Genomic DNA, 20320 nt, shown 5'->3' on the forward strand with positions numbered 1-20320 from the left:
CTTTTGCCACCTTCTGACAAGCAAAGTCAATGGGGAAGCCAGATTCACTTAATAACAGTGTTGCTAACTTAACACTTGCAGTGATTCATTTAACTGTAGCAAGAAGAATCATAAAATGAAGCAAAACTCACTTAAAAATGGGGGTGGGGATATGCTGACTGGGTAAACCGTTTAGAGAGGACTCTAAAGCACTGTGAAGCTGTATGTAAGTCTAAGTGCTAAGTGCTATTGCTATCCCCCTAGCAATTGTTAACCAGAAATGCACTTCTTTTAATATTGGCTATAATATACGTACTGTATAACTATTAGACAAACTGTTATTTGACTAATACCCCTTTAAAACAATCAAACTTCCTTTGTGTTAACAGAATTTACTGAATAATAGGCATGGGACGGTTCATCAAGGTTACACCATGTCTGACAAAAGATTTAATCTTTCATTACCAGCAGTCCCAATGAAACAGTAATAGAAGCATTCTCAGCATAATAGCAATATTGAAGAGAGTTACACTGATTAATCAATAGGAAAGTTTTAGATGAGGCAACGGAAATAGCAGACACATTGGGGAAAAGTGGTTTTATGATACTGGAGCTTCTGATGTTAAAGTAAGCCAAGATGAGCATAGTTGAACTTGTTTCTTGTACTCAAAAACTGAATTAATGATAAGTAGGCAGGAGAAATTAATGGAAAATCATGTTACATGCTAAAATGAATGTTGAAAAGTGGTTCCAAAGAGAATTGCTCTGCTTAAAAGGAAGATCAGTTCTATCACTATTGCTTCCTTCCTTAATGATCTGCAGACCACATTGCTGTTGTGTCTTTGAGATTAGAATGCCTCAAGCCAAAATCATGGCAGAAAGGAGAGTTCTTGGCTAGAACCCCAAATAAAAATTGAGACATAAGAAAGAGAAGAAATCCCGTATAGGTATTTTGTGTGGCTTGTGGTTTATGTATTATTGTCTTATTTAGCAATAAGGGAATGCAGTGGGCAGAAATAGTTTTGTTTGTGCTTTCTGAGCTGGACAGGAATTTTACAAATAAATTGGGAAGTGCAGAAACTTTTTGTTTTCTTAACAAGGATATCCTGTGAACTTGCTTTTCTTCCTAGTCTTCTCAGTTGCTGGCTAAATTCTATAGGCTGCATAGCAGAGTCAGACGGATGTCTCAGAATGTTTACTGGAATATTTGATGGTCTGGGTCTGAATGAGGATTTCGGCTTTATAGAGGATCCTTCAAGCAGAAGTAAATAGTTAAATATATTTTATTTAATTTAAATATATAAATAATTAAATGGAACAAAAATACCAAGATTGTAATTACAAAGTAGAGATGCATTATATTAATGATCCTAGCTGTTGAACTAATTGTACATATGTTTTGTACAAGTGAACAATTCCCTCTACAAAAGTGAGCTAAAGAAAAGTCATTTCTGCCATTTGGAATAGACACCACAAATCCAAGCAAAAACTGACACCATCAATTTACCTCTGCCTTAACTTTTAGAATAATTATTGGAATGATTCATTGGGCAGAATTCTCCCCATTTTTCTTCTAGCTTTGGAGGATTTAATGATAGCATAATTTATAGGAATGAAAAAGAACCATCAATAATGAAGGTAACGTATTTTCAACTCCTGCAATTCACAAATTTCATTTTTAAAAATGCCATATTGGAATAGTAGAATTGAAAAGGGCAAATCAGGGAACTCAGTCCAAACCCTGGCTCAGTGCATGAATCCATAATTAAAGGTTCCTAGACAGATTACTGTCTAGCCTCTGCTTAAAGGCTTGCTCTGATGAACTGCCCTTATTATTGGATTTTTTAAAACCTTCAATAAGAATCTCTTTCTGTAATTTAAATCAATTGTTCTATGCTCTATAGTTTTGAATGATGGTGAACAGATTTTCTGCTATGTGATGTATTTTAAGGTATTATATCTCCTGCCAGCCTTCTCTTCATAAAGCTAGATAGGCCCAGCACCTTCAATTTCTCTACATGACTTAGTTTTTAGTTCCTTGATCATCTTTAGTATTCTTCTTTACATCTGTTCCAGGAGCTGTGAATCATTCCAATAACTGTGATTCTAATATCCAGAACTGTATTTTCTACTTTAAAGTGAGTTTGACCAAAGCAGTAGTTATTCCATTCAATTTGATAACTATATTTCACCTAATGTAGTATAATGTGTGTTTGCCTTTTTTGCAGTTACACTCCTGACTCAGTTAGTTTATTGCTATTATTCCAAGATCTTTCTCACAAGTACAAGTATTGCAAAACTAGATGGCCACTTCTATACTTACTTAAGATTACTTACTATACTTACATATTCATTATCTGGTTCTTAAGTATGTATATAATTTCCCATTTTGCTTCATAAATTTAGTATATTTTCAGCTCACATTTTAAAATTTTCATTAATCTTTTGATGCATTTGATTTCTGTTGCCTAATTGAATAACTTTCCATATGTCCCTGTTAAATTTCATTTCATTACTGTCAGTCCACTTCTCCAGCTCATCAAAATAATTTTATTTCTGACTTCTAGGGCAGGGGTCCCCAACTCCCGGTCCATGGACCAGCATTAGTCCATGGTATGCAGAAACTGGGCTGCACAAACAAGTGAAGCCCCATCTGTGGGCTGCAGGCAAAACACCGCTCTGGTCCATGGAAAAACCTCTTTCCACAGAACTGGTCCCTGATACCCAAAAGGTTGGGGGCTGATGTTCTAGGGTACCAGATGCCAATTTTGTATCATCTGCATGTCTGATAAATATTCTTTTCACTGCTTCATTCAAATAATTAATAATGCAGAAAATTTGAGACTGAACCTGTAACACCCCATTCAGTATCTCTCTGTCTGAAAAATTATTGAAGTTCATTCTGTTTGAGTACACCTTTTGAGTAATCTAAGCATCCTTTCCATTGTCATGATATCCAGACCACAGGTCTGTTATTCAGAATGTATGGTGTAAATAGAAATGTAAATAGACGGACAGAATGACATAACATCTAATGATCTAATAAGTTACCTGACAAAAAATAAGATTAGCTTCTTGACAAATCTAACTTTGGCAATCTTGACAAAAATGTCTAAAAAATACATTCTGGCTTCTAGTAACCACATTATACTTAGTATCACTGGGCCATGTTATCTGAGGGACTGCCTCTCTCTGGCTAAATCTGCCTACCCTCCCTTTCAGATGTCAAAGAGAAAGCTGCGAATCTCACCTGCTCAGAAAATATATCTGCTGGGCCCCAGGAGGAGGGGCTTCTCTGCCACAATGTCCACCTTGTAGAATCTTCTCCCTACATCCCCCCAAACTTCACCCCTCTCCAAATTCCACAAGTCCCTCAAGACCTGGCTATGTTATCAGGCTGGGGGTTTCAGGATCCTTTATTGTGGTTGATATCATCTCTTGTTTTGTGAACCTTTCTAATAGTTACTTTTAAATTGTGACTCTTTTAAAAGTGTGTATGTATGTATATATGTGTGTCTGTATGTATGTATGTGTGTGTGTGTGTGTGTGTATGTATGTATGTGTATATATATATATATATATATATATATATATATATATATATATATATATATATATATATATATATATATATATATATGCATGCTTTATTACACGGGCAGCTACAGATAGATAGATAGATAGATAGACAGACAGACAGACAGATAGATAGATAAGATAGATAGATCAACCGATTGATAGATAGCAAAAGATCTATCTCTTTATATATTATATGCAATCTTTCCATTTGCTTTCCTCCAGTCATCTTACACGTCATCCATTCTCCAGGATTTTCAAAGTTAATGCTGAAAGGTTCATCCTTAGTTAGTTTCTTCAGCATTTTACAATACAATTCATCCCATCCTGGATAGCTAAAGCACATTGTTAATAAACAAGAATTTTCTGACCATAGACCTAGTATTTTTAAGCTTGGATTCTTCCATTTGATCCTGCTCCTCACAATTTTGTAGTAGAATTTTCTTGTTGGAGAAAATTAAATCAGTGAAGGAAAATAGCAATAGCACTTAGACTTATATACCACTTTACAGCCTTCTCTAAGCAGTTTACAGAGTCAGCATATTGCCTACAACGTGGGTCCTCATTTTACTGATCTCAGAAGAATGAAAGGCTGAGTCAACCTTGAGGCAGGTGAGATTTAAATTGCCAAATTACAGGCAGCTAGCAGGCAGCAGAAGTAGCCTGCATTACTGCACTCTAACCACTGAGCCACCATGGCTCACTAGGAACTGAATCATTCTGTTTTGAGTATATTAGTTCTCTTGCTCTCCTTCCTTTTCTTTCAAATATTTCTAAATAAGTCCTTTTTGTTGTTCTTAGCTTCCTTTGCTAACTTCATCTCAGTAAGATTTTTCCATTTTCTCACTCCATTTTTATAGTTCTACCATACCTTTACACACTTAGCTTTCCATTCCTTGTATGCATCTTTTTATTGTTTTCACATCTTCACTGTTTCTTGCGCAGCAAGTGTTTTCTTCTATAGTCCTTCATTTTTTCCATCCTCAATGGGATTATTCTTAGAATAGGGTAATATATTTGTCTTGTATTCTTTCAATGTTTTCAGAATTATATTCACTTGAGCATTCTTACTTCTATGTCTATGCTATTCACATCTCTTTGTTGTATTTTAGCCTCCCAGCCTTTCCCTAGATTAATACTGTACTATGACTGATTTAAATAGAATGAAAGGTATAAATGCTATGTTTGAGAGCTGTCTTCTGCAAATGTTTACCTATTTTAGTATTTAATTATTTTAAAAGCAGTTTTCAGTTAACAGAGAACTTTACAATGCTTCCTCAAAGTAACATATAGTAAATTATATATTTTTCATTTCATCTTAAATATTTAAGTATTATTATTTAGAGTATCTGGAGTTTACCAAAACAAGAGAGCAAGATAAACATGATTTGGGAAATTAATTTAATGAAATGGAACATAATATAACTTCTGCTCCCTTTTTCCTGCAATGCAGTAAATCCATTTGCCATCTTATTTTACTAGTTTTCTTATAGTACATTTGGTCACTTAGCTTTACTTCCTAGTATATCTATTAGTATTAATAATTTTACATATATTTATTTTTGTATCCCCAATGTGAATAAGAGTGTATTAGAGGAAGCCAAAGGGCATTCTACTACCACAGATCTTCTGGTCTTTTTTAAAAAAAAGAATATGTGACATACAGTGCCATGTAAGCATAATTTCCCCTCACTTTTCTTTATTCTGCCCCTTCAAATCTGCTTCAAAATTCCTTCTTCTCTCCAATTTTAGAAGTGCACAGTAAGTTTTAGAGGGGAGGAGAAACTATTTCCAACATGGTGATCCAATGATAGAAAGATATCTTTGGGATAAAAGTGATACTATGGAATGAAATCCAAAGATAGAAGAGTCTTTCTAATAAAATATTTTTACTATTTTTAATAATATGGTTGAAAGCAGAGGAAAGTCTGTTATCAGTTTAGAGAAAATGCCTCTAACTTAAAAGTGATGAACATGGTTGTCTGGAACTATCTTTGTTCCATCTAAAAATACTGAGTATCTGCAACAGACACCTACATAAGTGAGCACTCTAGAAAATCAGGATCGGATCTTCAGTTGCCTGGAATTTCTCCATGGGTAGAATGGTTCTTGACTGGAGACATCCAGAGAGGAAGCAAAGGAGAATGAGGCTAGCATGGTACTTCTATACTTACCTGAGTTCATTAAAAGGAACTAAACTCAGTTAGATTTTCTGCAATGTAAGGAAACATAGTTTTCCATTTCCTTACAGATTAGTGTAGATACCTTAATGGGCCATAAGGATAAATAGGCCTTCCTCCAATACTTTAGGGAACTCTTTCCCATTTCTTAACATCATCACACAGAATGAGCTAAACAAATTAATCTCTATCCTAGCAGTTTTGCTGAGGAATTATTGGGATCAGTAACTCTTAGGGAGATAACTTTGTCATGGAATCCCAGCCTGCCCTATAATGTGAGGATGTCACCATACCTATTGTTGATCCAGTCATTATCAATTACCCCAGTCTTATTCTATATTAACTTATGCAGTCAATAAGTTCTGCTGATACCAACCCAGGCCAACATTTACTTCAAAAGGATCACTCACCTTTGTCTCATACAGATAAAAATATATTGTTAGGAGTTGGCTTTAAGTTGAATCAATAAAAATGTGAGCTTCTTTTCTATGTAATGTAACAAAGTATGTCAAATATCTCAAATCTGTCTTCCTAATCAGGGATATGATAATTTCCCAAGCCTTCACACTATGCTATGTTCACCTTTAAAAATATGGTTCTTTCATATAGTGCATTCACTAATGTTATAATTACTACATAAAATATGAATGCATGAATGTCACTGTTTGAAAGGTGAGCTTCTTCTTCTGCTTTTGTTTTAGGTTTGTCTTTCAAATATTTAATGAATCCAATAAAGCATAAGAAGACAGTACGGTGTTCATGGATACCAATATGACATGCCCTGGATATCTCACTTGGTTCCAAAGCCTCATCTATTCTTAAATTTAAAAAATACAAATCTGTCACTGTATGCTGTAAAGCATCAGTCTATCATCATATTAAATGCCTTTTGATCTCAAAATCTTCCATTGGATGGTCAGTCTGCCTTCTAGTGGGTCTTCTGCTATTGGCCATGTGCAAAAAGGTATACATTTGCTGCACAGGCAAATATCCCACAGCAGGCATTTTGTGAATGTATCAGCATATGCTTTCAGTTTGAAGCATGAACTAATCTCCACAAAGCTACTATGTTGTCCTATAGCAAACACAATTACCCACATTCTTTTTAAAAGGGCAAACAAGAGCCCACATATTTCCCATATTTTAAAATGTCAAATGAGAGTCACCTGTAAGTGGTTGTCGTTAAGTACCTAACCAGGCCAGTTGTATGACCCCATATTTGCATTTGATTCAATTTCAGGGACCTCAAAGTAGTGAAAGAGTACAATGGAAATTCTTGTAAATGTGTTAAGAGCAAGACTTTATTTTTAAAGTTCAGTAAAAAAAAATGCACATATTTAAAGTCACACAGCCCTTTCCTATACACAATTATGTTGGAGGGAGCCCCGTTTCTTTCTGGGTAGATCTTAAAACTGGCCCCACTTGAGCATTGAAGCTTTAAAAGCTCCTTGAATTCGATCGAGAAGAGCAAATCCTAAATTGTAAATCGGCAAGCAAACGTAATTTTAACGACGTTGTCTCCCCCCCCCCACCCCTCCGTACTTACTGCAGAAATCGCTGCATCCCGGAAGGCTTCAAAACACCTTCGGGTTTGGGCAGTAAAAACCTGTTAAGAGACACAAAACTTCAGCTCTCAAGTCCATCAAATGGCGTTGATAAAAGGGGGAGGGGGATGGGACAAGAATGTAATATCCTTAGAAGCAGTGGGGACTTAGATCTTTTTGTTTTTAGAGGAGACTTGGACGCCCGCAGCGACTACGCCGAAGAACCTGGGGAGTGTGGCGGGGAAACGCCACCCTCCCTATCTTTCCTCTGTCCTCGCCGTCGGAAGGCCGCTAGGAGAGAGCGCCTCGACGCTTCCCGAGCCGAGAGAGAGAACCCCGCAGACACAAAACGACCCCACGGGGGTCCCCTTTTTGCCTCGCTGCAGGCTTCGTCGTCCATCACTCAACTAGGCCGGCATTTGGCAGTTGCCATAGAAACGCCTGAGGCTTCTCCGCCTCTGCCTCTCCGGCGCGGCAAGTGGCGGGAGCTGAAACGGCACCCGCTCGGCTTCTCGCGAGATTTGGACGGCGAGAAGGCAGCCGGAGCAGGCAGGCAGGCAGGCTTGCTCGGTGAGCTCATCCCGGGGCGCTGAGGAAGGAGCGAGCTGCAGCAGCAGCTCCTGCACAGAAAGAGAAGCGGCCGGAGCAACTTTGTTAGGTGAGTTTTTACGGAAGGGAGAGAGGGAGGGAGGCGGCGGGAGAGCGAGCCGCGGGGGAGGTCTGGAAGCACGAAGGTGTCCCGCTCTCCTCACCCCACGTTTTTATCCCCCCCCTCCAACCTGCGTGGATCTTGAATGAGTTCGAACCTGACCGAAAGATATCGATACGCTTCCAGCCCCCACCCCGCCCGCGACCTTCCTCCCACCCGGGTTTTCTCCCCCCCTCCGCTTGCGGCGGCGGCTGGGGGTGGGGGTCCTGATGGAAACGGTGTAGAAAAAAAACCACACGCCCCCTCTTTCTCTCCCCCCCCCCACAACTTCTCAGTCCAACCCTCAAGGCTTTTCGCCTTTCCTTTCCGCGCTTGCAGCTAATTGACTCCGGAGACCTTGGAGTTATGCGTGCCGGCGCTGCCCCCTTCTCCCCCCCCCAGCCCACGTCCCCCCTGTTCTGCTGCTGCAGGATGCGTCGTCCCCAGCCATTCCCAAATTCATTAAAGTGGGAGGTCCTGCTTCTTTTATTTATTGGTCTGAGAAGAGAGGAAGAGCTCCTCCTCCTCCTCCACCTCTTCTTTTCAGCGCCCTCTCTTCCAAATATTTCCTCTGAGGTGCCCAAGAATGAGCTGCACGGAAAGTCGGAGAGGTTTGCGTTGCAAACTGATCGGCAAAGAAGAGCTTACTTGCTTTCCCTGCCCCCCCCCCCATTTAAACAAGGGAAAGGGGGAAAAAAAGAACCTCGCGTACTGAATTCAGAACAAGGTTTCTTTTTTCTTAGCTTTCTGTCGGTGGCTTTTTGGATTCGTCTCTTTAGGCGAAAACCGAGGACTCATATTTTCCCCAGACATATTGAGCAAGTTGATTGTTTTTTCCTGCGGGCAGAGCTGAGACGGCTGCACTGAAGGAAAAAAAAAAGGAGGCTAGCACTAATAGTGGATTTGTATACACAATACGTCTTTTTCTGTGTTAAGAGAAACACATCTATAAGGAATGGGAACAGATGCACCAAAGTACGTACGTGTGTTAGCGCGTGTGTGTATTGTTGAAAATAATTGCCACCGAACTCAGGCTAAATTCCCTTAACTTGGGATTCAAATACAATGCTCTCCATAAGAATGTTGCATCTGTATCCAGAGCCTCGACACTCTTTCATTTATATTTAAAAGCATTTCTTCATCCAGTTCCTAAGGTGCAAGCAGTTTTGGTTCCCAGCTGTGCTTACTTTATTCCAAGTCAGTCTGGACACCATGATAATAATTAGCTAATTCAAAGGTAGTGCCGCTGGGGATATTATACATGTGCATAATGTGGGAAAGGGAGTGGAGTGAAGACTAAAACATAGTCTTGAAGTTCAGAGAAGTGAATATGGAAAACTGGATCTTGTAGATTAGGTAGGAAGCTGTTATTTATGTTTCAGTTTAAAAAGCAGTGATTATAAATATAGATTTGCATTTCATTTTCTGTTTTAAATGCTCTTTTTAGTTATAAAAAGAGTATAATTATACTTTTAATTGCATCTATAGCTATTAAAGAATTGGGAGTCGCAATTATTAATATATTTGTCTTGCACTTTTTCAAAAGTCAGAAAAGACTTACAATAGAAAACGTCTCTAATCTTAACTGATGTCACACATTTTTGTTAAGAATTTCAGCAATTTTATTCATTTTGCAAAGAGTTTTGTTTTAAAATCTTCAATGATTCTAGATCAGCAGTGGCTAATCTGTTTTAACTGCATTTTTGGTTTTGGTGATAATTGGATTTTAGTCTTTGTAATACATGATTTGCTTTCGAGTTAATAGATTGAGTTTTGTTAGATTACGATTGCCTAGATCTCTACAAAGATTGAAATGTTCTCAGATTGGTTCTTTCATGACAATTAGTAACTTGGACCTTACCCTCATTCAGTATTTGAGTTGTATATGAGGCATGTGTTCATCTCTGTATTTGTAAATTTTAAATAAGTTTCATAAAGGATTTTTTTCTTTTTAGCTTTTTAAATTATGCAGTATGTGTGTATAATTTTACTTGGAAATAGAAATCAGTCTTATAGTTTTGGTTTATAAAGTTCCCTATAAGGGAAATGTGTATATAGTACAGTAGTTTTTATTTCTAAAGTGTTACAACTTTTTCGTAAGTTAGGCTAGCAGTATTATAAGAATCAATTTCAGAACTCAACTTTGAACAACAAAATAAAATACCTTTATAATAGAATGATAGTCAAACAGGAGGTTCATGTGTCTATTTCTGTTTGAAAAGGTCACTTTTCTCTTTGCCTACAAATTATCAGAGATTATCATCTTGGGGGAGGTTAGAGTATAGCCATTGATTAATATACACTGGATTAATTGGTAGGTTAAAAAAAAATATCCAAAGTTGCAACTGCTGGAATTTGTGGAGTTTTTATACTAAGCTAAACTTATAAAAATATAAATTTCATATATTTGAGTAACTTTACTCATCTATTGAATCTATTATTGAAATAATTTTCAGAACTTGCAAGCAAGTCTTACCAGTTTCATTTTACCTGCTAGCAAGAAAATGGCCTAAGTAGATTCTTCACATAATATTTCCTCTGACAGAATTGGAGATACCTACTTTTTGCCAATTTCCTGTTTTGAAGGGTCACCTCACACACTAATCCAGAGAGTTCTCCAAAGGCTCTGTATTAAATCTAGTTGAGGAAAGTTAAAAAGCTGTGAGGGAACAAGGGACTTGATGAAATTGCCACCAGCAGGAATGCTGCTGACTCAGAAGTATTTCCTGGACTGAAGAGTTGCTCTGTTCACAGGAATCAAATGGGAGATCCAATCCAAGGTTTTTTATCTTAATTATCTAAACACTTGGATTTATTCCAGTTTAATTGAGCAGTGTTTTTGATTTATTTAACCAAAATTGGTAGAGAATAGTAATTTTGGTTTCATGTAAATTAGTAAGATTAGTATAGTAGATTAACAAATGTGCTTAATAGAAAACATTCAGCTTTGTTCATAGAAATTTAAGATAAAGTGATTGTTTACTGGCAGATGTAGATATAACTTTAGATTTAAAAGCTAGAATAAATCAAAACAGTTTGTGGCATATTTCATTTTCTCGCCGAACACATACCTCTGCATATAGAGATGCACTTCTGCTAAAATAACTTTTACATTGGTGTCCTCCAAATATGTTGGACTGCAGTTCCTGTGATCCACAATAAGCAAACTAAACACTTTTCCTGGGGCTGGTTTATTTATTTGGTTCGTATGGCTGCTGATTCACCAATGTCTCAGTCCCAGTTAGTGTAGCCATTGATCATGTATGATGGGAGTCCATAGGTTTTCTTTACACTGAGGGAATGTTGTTTGTTCAGGTGTCTAAAGAACAAAATAAAGAACACAGTTTACTTTAAATGAATTGAAGTCTGGGTACTTAAACACAAATGAAAGATTTTATAGTCCTGTTTCTGCTATTATCACATATTTCTATTGATCTATTTAGTGTGTATGCAAACAACACATTCCCTTTTAAATAAATAATTTTCCAATAATTTGTCATTCTAAATTATGAATCATGTTTTAAGTTTTATTCAATGAGATTTCCCCTTTTTTGTATTTATTGTTTGTGTAAGTTCAGCTAGAGGGCTTTCCTTTTGTGTTATATGTGAAGGACAGATTAGAAAACTAGAATTATTTACATCAGAAGTCTGGGGACTCTTGACTTTGACCCACAAAGTCAAATAAAAACATACTTTAAAATTTCTCAGTTTTGATAACTCACGTAACCCAAAGCACTTTGGGGTCCTCAATCATTTTTAAGAATGTAAAGGACTCTTGAGACCAAATTTTTTGAGAACAGCTATTTAAATAATCTATAAGAGTTGGAAGAGGCAGAGGTAGTTGATCCTGCCTCAAATTTCTTTTCTGTTCATCTTCATTTATAGTTCTGCAGTATTTCTTCTCTAAGAAAGAAAGAGGCACAACTTTTTCAATCTCTGTAGTTCAGTCTTTGCATAAAGTTTTGCTGCTTAATATTAACTGCTTACAGGATATTCAGGATTTCCCACTGAGATGTAGACATAAAAATGTCTGTGTTTTCTAATAAGTGTTTGTTTACTGTATTTTTTGTGAACTCCTTAGTGGCTTACTGAAATAGCATTCAAAACTTTAAAACAGTCATCAAAATTAACCAATGCATCTAATAATAAATACGTTCCATATAATACTGTATGGTCATAACAATCATGATGTCTTGTAACAGCAAAGCAACTGCATTTGTCCCAAACTATTTCCCATTCTCGCCTTGGGTCCCAAATGCATGGGTTGGAAAGTTTCCTAAATATAAAAAGTGAGGATTCAGTCCTTGCATTTGGTAGGAAGGTGTTGTAGAAAAGTTAAGCTGCTGCATAGAATGTACCTTCCAATCCCTGCTTCTTTCAATTCATGATGGATGAAGTGCAACAACACTTGTAAGCGTAACAAGCACTCTTAGCAAGTGGTCTCTGCAGGCTTATTTGAAGGTAGTCAGGCCCCAAGTTTTACAGGACTTCAAAAGTTAACACTGGCACTTTATTGTGTCATAACATCTCTAAAACAGTCTCTAATTAAAGTTGAGGTGTTTCAGAGCAAAATGGGGAGGTTTGTGGATTAAAAATTCCCTATGTTTTATAATAAGTAGGAAAGTCATATTCTAAGTATGGTTGCATATCATTTTTAATCTGTACCAAATTATGTATAAGCTGCTGTGAATAAAATGAAACCCCTATTTTAAATAGCCTTTCTCTGGTTTTGTTCATTAACTTGCTTATACAACCCAAGTGGTTGACTTTTTCCGTATAAGTTCATTCTTTAGTTTAAAATAAACTGGAATAGAGTGGTCTATTGTTCTATTCTAGTTTTGAATTATTTTTAAGACTTAACTTTATATTAAATAACATAACGGGTGGGGAGGGGGGGGGATATGTGCCAGATTGTTCTGAGTTCTGTGTTTCCAGGGTGACATGACTCAGTAGTTTTGCTTCTAAATGTGCTCTGTTAATTGATGTAGCATTCTCTGGTTTATATGCCTATGAGTTTCTAACTAAATATCACAATAGTTATTAATTATTTAAATATCTTAATATTGAATCAGTTACTGCTTTAATAATCAAGTAATAGTACAGTAGTGGGTATGAGAATTATTAGATTGCTCTGTAGTAATTTTACTGTTGCATTTGGTTTCAGGTTTCTTCAGCTGCATTGTGAAATAACTTCCTATGCTGGAGCTACACAGAGGTTCACAATAACCCATTCAGCAGCATGAATTATGTTAATAATGATGAAACCCACAGTCAGTTTATGTAACATTGGTACTTTTCATAGATTTTACCTAGGCAGAATGCACTCCCTTATTTAGTGAATGGATGAATGAAATGCTTGTGTCTGGTAAAATATTTACTTCAGTTTGTTTATTTTTAATTATTTGTATGCAGATTTCACAGGTCAGTTTAAAATACTCAAAAAGTACCTTTAAAAAGAAACTTAAAACAAATTTTAAAATAATAATAGCAGACCGATATATTAGTTTAAAAGTTGTGCGGCATCATAACAATTAAGATTTGAATACAATACAAATTAAATTGAGAATATAAGTAGTTCTCAATTTATGACCATAAGGGAGCCTGGAATTTCCATCATAAGTCATGAAGGTCATAAGTTGAGGCACCCATGTGACTGGATTGATTTTTTTTATGACAGCCATTAAGCAAATGCTGCGGTCATTAAATGAACAAGGTTGTTAAGCGAATGTCTGGTTAAGTGAAATCCATGTATTCCTATGGGTACGGTTTGTGGGAAACTGGCCAAAAAGTCTGGAAACTAGTAAAAAGCTTTGTAGATCATAAATATGTGACTGCAGAATGCTGCAACTGTTCATAAAGGTGAGACGATTACCTAGTGTTCAAAATGGGATAGTTGTGACTCTCGGTATATATGTGAGTGCACATGTATGTGTGCACGCAAGCAGCCCTTAGAACTTTGGAACCAGATTATAAGTAGTTTTGGGGAGGTCTTGAACAGTCACTAAATGACTGGTTGTTAAACGAAGACTAACTGTACAAATATCCTTTGCCTGAGGTAAAAGAATATCAGTTTTGGCATCTTCCCACAACTGACAATACTGACATTAAATAAAAATTAAAGGTGTTTTTAAAATACTAATGGAATGCAAGTTCTTACTTTCTACACACTGACCTTTATTCCATGCTTTTTTTAAAAAAATCATTCAAACAAAATATGTGCAAGCATGAAAAATATATATCTAAAGACATGCAGCTTCTTTCTTTATATATTGTATTTATTCCTTTTTTATTTGAAAGCTGGTAATATGACTCTAATCAACTAATTAGAGTCAAGATCACATGAAGTGTTAATACCACTTTATAATGCCTTGGCAAGGCCACACTTGGAATACTGCATTCAGTTTTGCTCAGTTTTGCTTATGACTCTAGAAAGAGTGCAGAGAAGAGCAACAAAGATGATTAGGGGATTGGAGACTAAAACATACGAAGAACGGTTGCACGAACTGGGTATGTCTAGTTTGATGAAAAGAAGGACTAGGAGAGACATGATAGCAGTGTCCAATATCTCAGGGGTTGCCACAAAGAAGAGGGAGTCAAACTATTCTCCAGGGCACCTGAGTATAAAACAAGAAGCAATGGGTGGAAACTAATCAAGGAGAGAAGCGACTTAGAACTGAGGAGAAATTTCCTGACAGTTAGAACAATTAATCAGTGGAACAGCTTGCCTCCAGAAGTTGTGAATGCCCAACACTGGAAGTCTTTAAGAAGTTGTTGGATAGCCATTTGTCTGAAATGGTATAGGGTTTCCTGCCTAGGCAGGGAGTTGGACTAGAAGACCTCCAAGGTCCCTTCCAACTCTGCTATTGTATTGTATAACCATTTCTATCTCTGCTTTATTCCTTTCTAGATTTATGTCATAGAGTACGTTTAGCTGACTAATGCATTTATCCTTGGAAATGAGGTGTGTGTTACATCCATTTGTCATGTGTAAACTGATGTGTAGACTTCCTTGCCAAAGGGCATAGTGTTATGCTGTTGTAAGAGTTATAGGATATTACCAAAAATGAAATGAAGTCTGTTCTCTAGAAAATGTTGCAACAAAATCCATTGCATTGCTTCAAGAACTTTAAAACAGAATAGCTGCAGAATGGCACAAAACTGCTCATCCATATAACCTATTCTAGAAATTCAAGCTTTAATAAGTTTTTGAATGATTATGTGAAAAGCTTTTCCTCTTCATGTCATGCCATATAATCTTCCTGGTATACTATGCTGGCTGAAAAAAAACACTGCATAGAATTATATGTATGATAGCATATCTTACTTTTTGATTCAAAAATCTGCATTGTATCAGAGATGTTCCTTTCTTAATTCTTAATTCATTTAATTTGCTTAATTCTCTAGTTTTGGATGCTTATTTTTCATTGAGATTTTTTATTTCTCTTGGAAGCTCATAAAGTTTATCCTGTTTAAATGATTGAATAGAAACACTTAAAATTAACACAGTTTTGATGGTATATCTATATGTTTTTAAATATTATTACTATTGTTGTATTGGCTTGCTTGTGCTTAATGAGACTCATTTTGAATATTCAGTTTGCCTATAAATCTCTTCCTGCTTGTTTTTAATAAATGACAAGCAGATTTATTGGGTATCACTTCAAAAGAAAGCTTAGAGACCACCCTATGCTCCTATCTGGTTTCCCCCCTTCTTTTCCAAAATATATATTTGCTATACTGTGATGAAAATGTCTTTAACCCTTTGGGTTCACAAATGTGTAGTAAATGTTTGGTAATAGTCTACTTCTATCTGTGATTTATAAACTTCAGCCAATCCAGAATATTTTATTGCACACAATTTTGAGTGTACACAGTAGGCCAGTGTACGCTCACTGTTACATGAGTTGCTCTGAACCTTAGAATTTGGGTTCAATTCAAGTATTAGTTGTCATCTTTGAAGCCCTGTATGACACAGGGTCAGGTTTCTTGTGGGATTGCTTTTCTCTTGTGCTTTCTGAACTTCTTATCATATCTGTGATGGTGAGTATGTTCTGGGATCCCTTCTGTGAAAACTTGTTAACTATTGGGATCCAGGAGGCATGTTATCTCTATCAATCTGATAGATTAATGCACTCATATTTTAAAATACATATTGGATAATATATTGTATTCATGGTGTCCTCTGAATTGTATGGTCTGTTAGAGTGTTGTGTTAAATTAATTGCTGTCACCCTAATTGTAGCAAAATGTTATCAATAGTTAACCCCATTGCAGGATTTAGCATAAATTACCAACAGCGTTCTAAATTAAAATGACTAATGTCAATTTATGATGTCACATAGAAAGGCAGAGTTTTCAGAGTTTCCATAAAGAGCATGGAGACTTGATGGATATTCAAAGAAATAATTCTTCAAATGTATATTACTGTTACTAGAGTATCAGCAATTTCACATTTGATTCAGATGATGAATCTCAACCATCTCCCACACAATCATGAGAACCATGTATCTGATTTTGTAGGCAAATACTAAAAGACCATGTTATTTGTTGATTCCAAAGGAAAAGAACTCATTCCACAACCAGCAAAGAGAGGGAGGCTTCTAGATTTTGTTTTTAAATGCTTTTTGTCAAGAAGAAACAAAAACTCCAATTTCTTATTTGCAATTGATAGGTTTTATTGCAAGTTATGGAGGAAAGGGCTGATTTTCTATCACTGATAACATGAGAGTTAAATAAAATAGGGAAGAAGTTCCTCTCTCATGAGTCTACTCACTTCCTGCATGAAATTTCATGTTTATCTCCATGTTGTTGTTTTTTTGGTAAGCCCATGAGTTGTAATATACAAAATTATAATAACACAGGATATAAATATTTGCTCCACATTTCAGCGTTTATCATGGTCTTATAAGAGGCTAGTGACTTTTTGCAGTCATTAGGTTTGATTGAATTCTTTAATGTTAGTCTTTTTAGGAATTCTAAATTTGTTTTGAATTAATGAATTGAAAAAGTAATACCATATTTTTCGGAGTATAAAACGCACCGGAGTATAAGACGCACCAAGATTTTGAAGACGCAAATTAAAAAAAAGTTTTTGCATTCTGCAGACCTCCCCAAAAATGGCCCGTTTTTCATGAAAATTGGCTCGTTTTTTTTTAAAGGCGCGATTAGCCTTTAGGAGGCTTGTAGAGTGCTCCTGGGAGGTGCCCCCCCCAAATGAGCAACATCAGCCCATTTTTCGCAAAAACGGCCCTGTGTTTTGTCAAAAAAAGGGCATGTATAGCCTTTAGGAGACTTATAGAGTGCTCTTGGGGGCTGGGGGAGGGGGCAAAATTGAGCAAAAAACGGCCCATTTTTCATTCATTTCTGCCCTCCCCAGCCCCCAGGAGCACTCTGAAAGCCTAAAGGCTGCATGGCCATTTTGGTAAAGGGGGCGGGGTTTCAGGAAGCAGAAATGCTGTATTCAGTGTGTAAGATGCACCCAGATTTTCAGCCTCTTTTTTGAGGGAATAAGGTACGTCTTATACTCTGAAAAATACGGTAACTAAAAACAATGGAACCATAACTTTCTCTTTTTGGTATATTGATTTATGTATAATGGTACAGAAAATCAACCATGAATGAATAAACCTGAATTTCAGTATACAGAAGCTGGCTGCTTCTTGGCTTTTTGAGGAGTTATGTGTCATGAAGTAGAAATAGTCTATGATACAAATATGTAAGTTTTATTATGCCAACGTATTATATTGGCAACCAGAAACTCATTAAAACATATTATTTGCACCTATTTAGTGGCAATGAGGGCTTGAAAATATGCTTGCTAATCGTTAACATTTCCCCAACTAATTAATGGCTTATTATCATCTATTGTATTAAATTCTCTGTTGATTCAGAGTTAATGAGAAAGAGTGAAATTAAACTCACCAACAGCAGTGGACCAATTATTTTGAACTAATTTTCCTGATTTGAGAGTAAGAATAAGATACTTGAAGCTATTTCATGTAGTATTTATTTATTATTTATTAATTCATCCATTCACATTTGAATAGTTGCCTGCCTCAAAAAGTGACTTGGTAATGTACCTTAGTGTGATAAAACAGCACCTAAATGAAGCCACCAAAGTAAAATATATATAAAAAGTCCACATTAAAAGACCAATATTATGAAAATAAAAGTCACTGGGGTTGGGTGCTTTGTGGAAGAAAGGATCAGTAGAATCTTCCCGATAAAGTAACTCTCTAAAGTTTGTCATAGAGTGGTTGCCTCATATAGGTCACAAAATGAGGCATTCCTTCTCTGCCCTCCACCTGTAATATAATATAATGTAACTCATTTGTGGTTGAAGGATTCCAGATCACAGTAGCCATGCAGGTGCTGTTGTAGAGATTGAGATGGTGCCCGTCTCTCAGGTCTCCCCTATAGGTGACTACAGCATTTTAATGCTATTAAATGCTTTACTAATTTATGCTAAGTATCAGCCCTGGAGCCCCTCCAGAACAAGTGCTTTGTGGAAGTTATGATGAAGTGATAATTGGGGTCTGTTGTCAACCTTGCAGGACTGCAGAGGTAGCAATGTCTTACAGGATTTAATATGCGCAGTGGACCGGGTTCAGTGCTAAAGTGGACTTTCAGAAAAGGCTCCCCACTTCACCTAGGAATGCCCATATGTACAAGACAAATGTTTGCCACTTGCACAGAACTTGCTTTCCAGTTAATAGTCTAACGGGAGATTAATGTAAGGCTGGCAAGGGCTCTGGCCAGAGATGGAAGAGGTTGGGATCTTGGTGCTCTTAAAAGGGGTGGGCAGAGAGCAGGAGGCGCCCTGTGAAGGCCATTGTTGCTTCGATGGGTCTAGTCAGCAAAGACAGAAGCCATGTCATCATTGGTGTCCTGACTAGGGGGAATCAAGTTGGCTAGCTGATTGGTGGGAATGGAGAGGGAATGACTTAATCACCAGTTAAGTCTGATCTTAACTGGTGATTTCCACTGAAAGCTAATGTTTGCTACCCTGTTTTCCTGAAAATAAGACCTCCTCAGATAATAAGCCCAATCGGGCTTTTGAGTGCATGTGCTACAATAAGCCCTCCCCTGAAAATATGCCCTCCCCAAAAATATTGTAACCCATCAGCACCCAGGAGGTGACCACACTCGCCGCCTCCTGCACCTCAAAAATAATAAGACCTCTCCAAAAATAAGGCTTATTTTGGGGAGGGTCAAAAGAAAATAAGACCTTGTCTTTTTTGGGGGGAAACACGGTAATAAACTAGTATTTTCTCTTTTGCCTTTTCTCTATCCTGGCTTATTCATGTTAGCCAAGAGTGAATAGAGATAGATCAAAGTAGTATTGAAAATATTGCTTAAGAAAGGTGTTTATTTGGCAAAATAAAGTACCAAGCAAACATCAATTAAAAATACTAGCGTAACAAAGTTAAAACAACTAAAAGCAATTGCGGCAATATTTTGGTACTGTAGACAAAATCATATCCTCCTTAATTTGAAAAATCTACAAGTCTAGTATTTACTAAGAGAGCTATTCAATAATCCTAAAGAGTAAAAGGAAACAAATTAGAGCAGGTTATTGCATTTAAATACCTTGGGGTAGTTTTCTGTTCTAAAGGCACCTGGAATGCACACCAGAAATATATAATGCAGCTAGTTCTTAGGTCCATAAGTGCTCTTAAGCACTTCTTTTACACAAGAGGAAGCTGATTAATCCCTGCAGCATTAAAACTTTTTTGAGGCCAAACCACTGGCCCAAATCATTTATGGTACACAAGTAGGAATTTATGCAAAGGAGGATGTACTGGAAACAGTGCAAACATTTTTTTTTTTTTTTTGAGATCAATCCTTGCTCTACCCGGTGCAAAGCAAACACTCAGTTTAATCTGGAGTCAGGAATTTGTGCAATCCTGGTAAGGGCCTGGAAAAGGAGAATAAATTATTGGCTCAAAATCCAATTCTTCCCAGACTGACCCCTGTGGTTTTATTAGACAATTTTCCTTCTCCCTATAAATAGGCTATACAGCAGAAACTGGCATTAGATGTGCTTTCTGTACTATTCCTAATTTCTTTAGGATATGACTGAAAAACTACTCACCCAAAGAATAAAAGATTATGGAGTTTCAGGCAGAAGTTAATAGGCTGCCCCAACGTGGCAGAAATTGGATTAATAAGGGCCCTTGGGAAACAGCAAGATAGCTACAAAATGTAATTTTCTCCAAGCTGAAAATAGCATTTTTCAAAGCTAGGCATAACATCTTAACCATCCACACATACTGCTGCAAGGCAGATACTCCAAAATCCCATTAACCAAGCATACCTGCCCATGTGGTGACAAGGAGATTGAAACGATTTTG

General features: G+C 36.8%; 1 protein-coding gene and 1 long non-coding RNA gene across 6 annotated transcripts in view; one reads left to right on the plus strand and one right to left on the minus strand.

Annotated features, from left to right (window-relative positions):
- Window positions 1–355: 355 nt before the first annotated feature.
- Window positions 356–7685, minus strand: LOC148049677 (uncharacterized). Its single transcript, XR_015697538.1, has 2 exons — window positions 7282–7685; window positions 356–1231 (listed from the first exon to the last, which is right to left on the minus strand). It is a non-coding gene; the product is annotated as an uncharacterized LOC148049677 (long non-coding RNA).
- Window positions 7686–7822: 137 nt separating this feature from the next.
- SIPA1L1 (signal induced proliferation associated 1 like 1) overlaps window positions 7823–20320 on the plus strand; it is a 155391-nt gene continuing 142893 nt past the window's right edge. For 4 of the 5 annotated variants that reach the window (XM_087721734.1, XM_087721751.1, XM_087721762.1 and 1 more), the window contains exon 1: window positions 7823–7937. The gene's annotated coding sequence lies outside the window, so the exon portion shown is untranslated. The remainder of the gene's footprint in view (window positions 7938–20320) is intronic. The other variant, XM_087721736.1, reaches the window with a different exon arrangement.

The sequence above is a fragment of the Thamnophis sirtalis genome, unplaced genomic scaffold, assembly GCF_051295495.1.
Source record: "Thamnophis sirtalis isolate CommonGarterSnake01/CBP01778 unplaced genomic scaffold, rThaSir2_p1.2 scaffold_1, whole genome shotgun sequence".
NCBI classification, from domain to species: domain Eukaryota; kingdom Metazoa; phylum Chordata; class Lepidosauria; order Squamata; family Natricidae; genus Thamnophis; species Thamnophis sirtalis.